This window comes from Cryptomeria japonica, chromosome 11 (assembly GCF_030272615.1).
Source record: "Cryptomeria japonica chromosome 11, Sugi_1.0, whole genome shotgun sequence".
Classification (NCBI taxonomy): Eukaryota; Viridiplantae; Streptophyta; class Pinopsida; order Cupressales; family Cupressaceae; genus Cryptomeria; species Cryptomeria japonica.
In genome coordinates, this window is record NC_081415.1 from 530,812,797 (window position 1) to 530,815,772 (window position 2,976).

General features: G+C 33.4%; 1 non-coding gene across 1 annotated transcript; it reads left to right on the top strand.

Moving 5' to 3' along the window:
• Window positions 1-239: 239 nt before the first annotated feature.
• Window positions 240-373, top strand: LOC131066483 (small nucleolar RNA snoR77). The gene has a single exon (XR_009111671.1). It is a non-coding gene; the product is annotated as a small nucleolar RNA snoR77 (small nucleolar RNA).
• The last annotated feature ends 2,603 nt before the right edge of the window (window positions 374-2,976 follow it).

A 2,976-nucleotide genomic window follows, 5' to 3' on the forward strand; every position in this document is an offset into this window, starting at 1 on the left:
GCCGTCAAATTTCGATAGTTCGCAGTTTACGTTTCATTAGGGTTTGGAAGCCCGTTGGTAATCAGGATTTAGAGGCGCGACAGAAATTAGGGTTTCGAAAATCTAACGCTTTCGACTTCTATTTATCATGTGGTGGAGGGTTGTAACCTTCAGCATCTGCACTGTATGCACCACATGATCAGGTCGTCACGATACGTTTTATTTGCTGCCATTTTTCATTTCATTGTGGGCACAATTTCAGGCAGCCAGTTTGCAAAATGTAATTGCATTCATGGTGTTAATGTGTCCGGAAATTAATCTCCTTTTGTTTTTCTGATTCGCTGAGAAGAAACCCTCTTTTAGTGAAGCGAGTCAAGTAACGCAACAGGACATTTACTCCTCTGCCTATGTTTAAGAGCTACCACTTTTATTTTTTATTAAATAATGATTCGGAGAATTTGTTCTTGGATCTTGTTTGTCTGGTAATGTTGTACGGAGCCATGTTTGGGGCCGAAATCTGTAAGGTCTCTGTTTACGATTTAGCTTCTAATCTGTTTTAGATCTTTGGTATTTTGTCAATTCATAGAAGTTCGATAATCTAGGGTTGTGGTTTATATTTTGTCTAGTGTGAAATCGATATTGTCTGAGTGCTTCTACTTTCATTAATGGTCTCTAGATCAGTTCGATAATGTCATTTAGAAATGACCGTGGAGATCGAAAGGGCATCGGAGGCTGTTTAACATTTTCTCTGCCATTGATTTACTGTGAGTGCTTCAGTTACAGGATCATTCGTAGTGTTTTGTTTACGCAAATTAAGTCATTCAGATTTCTGCATGGAGGTTAAGGTATCCTTTAATGATCATTTTCTACTGTAGCTTTAACTTTTGATGACTGGGGGTTGTATCTTCTGCAAAAATAATTACGCTATGCCAAGTTGAGGTTTAATAATTTTCTGAGAGAGAACTGGCGCTATGTGTAGTTGGCAGGCTTATTATTACTTTTCCTCCCCTAATCTGTGTTATATATTTTATGTCCCACTACAACATTTGATGAGTTGGATGCTAATTAGTATATTGAAATATATTGTTAGGCTGCAAATGAATTGTGAAATGTACTCATTGGGCTGAAGATGATTTGGCTAAAAGTAATTATGAATTTTTTTAGGAACAGTTTTGAATAAATTTCGAGTTCTAAATGATTTTTTTTATTATACTCATGATTGTTTTACTCGTAAATTTAGGAGCACAGGTTTTAGGATGAAAAATGTAGGAGCACAGGTTTTAGGATGAAATTTTGTTGATTGAGGTGAAGGATTAAGTTGAGTGATGAGTTGTCCACTTAATTTGGCACAGGGATTAGTTGCTCACTCAATTTTGTTGATTGAGGTTAAGGATTGAGTTGAGTGGTTAGTTGCTCATTCAATTTTGTTTGGAACACAATTCTTCCCATCTTTCTTCTTTTACACGAGTAAAAGAAGACTTTCTTGAGTTAGGTGTATTTATGCAATCAAAACTTAGGGAGTGAAACTAGCATGTCATTCTAATGAAGATAAAATAGAATCTCCTCTATGTCAACCATCTGACAAGTCTACACAAGTAGAGAAGTTTTATGGAATTTTTATTTTTAAATAAATAAGCTTATCAAATCTTACAATAATAAGATCATTTTAGCAGAAACTATTACAGCATAAACTTAAAACATTTGGAAATGTTTGGTGCACTTGAATCTTTTAAAATTGGTACTTGATTTTTATTTTTTTACTAAGATATCAAGTTTTAAAAAAACAATATTATTTGATACAAAATGACAAAATGACTTGGAATAGAAAAATTATTACAGCTTAAACTTTAATAACATTTGAACAGGGAAGCTGCAAAAATATCTAGTCTTAAAATGACAAGAATACAAAATGACACTAAAATTGTTTTTGATTTCTTTCAATTGTTTGTGATAATGGCCATATTCTTTCAATGGAGAACAAAGAGAAACAAATTCTATGACCAATTGGAAGTTTGAAATGGAAATTTGAGCACTAGTCTCTGGTTCAACTTACTTTGGAAATTTGAGCACTAGTCTCTGCTTCATATTTTCAGATTTGAGCAACTTACTTTGGAAATTTGAGCACTAGTCTCTGCTTCATATTTTCAGATTTGAGTAACTTACTTTCTTTCATTTTTTAGCTTCTATAGGTAGTGGGCTTAAACAAAAGTCACAAATCCTTTGAATTTATTGTTCAAACATAAATTATTTTTTTATTTGGCCAATAATACCATATTGCTGCATGATAGGTTTGTTTTGAATTTATTGTTCAAACATAAATTATTTTTTTATTTGACCAATAATACCATATTGCTGCATGATAGGTTTGTTTAAAAAAAATAGTGGCCTATGGTATTGCACAAGTTTTTTCCACCAAATGGAAGAAGTCTCACATGAATTATCAAAGCTGAAGCCATGCTGTAATGAATCCTTTTTCCATCTTGGCAATGCTTTTCTTTAAACTTGGAAGTGGCTAAATTTTTTTAAACAGAAACATGGGATAAAAATTCTTAATAAAAACATGAGACTCTAAGCATTGGTTTGCTACCAATTGACAGTTGGTATGATTTTTTTGGAGACTTGCAATATAGTGAATGGGTAAGATTGGATGTACCAGTGCATAGTCCATTAAGTGTCTTCCTAGTTTGAACAAAATGAGAATGGTATTGCCTAGGAATTGTTGCATTGTTGCAATTCTCTACTTGAGGGTTGTCTATGATCATTGTTGTTTTGTGACAAAATTTGTAAGTGTCATTTGAGATGCCTAATGCAGTGGCGTGCCTAGTTTGTACCTATGTTTGAGTTGGTGAGAACCTTTGGAAGTTTTGTGTATTTGACAAGTTAGAAGTCCTTTCTCTGCATCATTTTTTGTATTAGAGATATCAAATCCCAAAGATTTGGGCAAGGGAAGTTTATGTATTGTTTTTGATAGGTTGAAGTGAAGAACCTATATGCCAA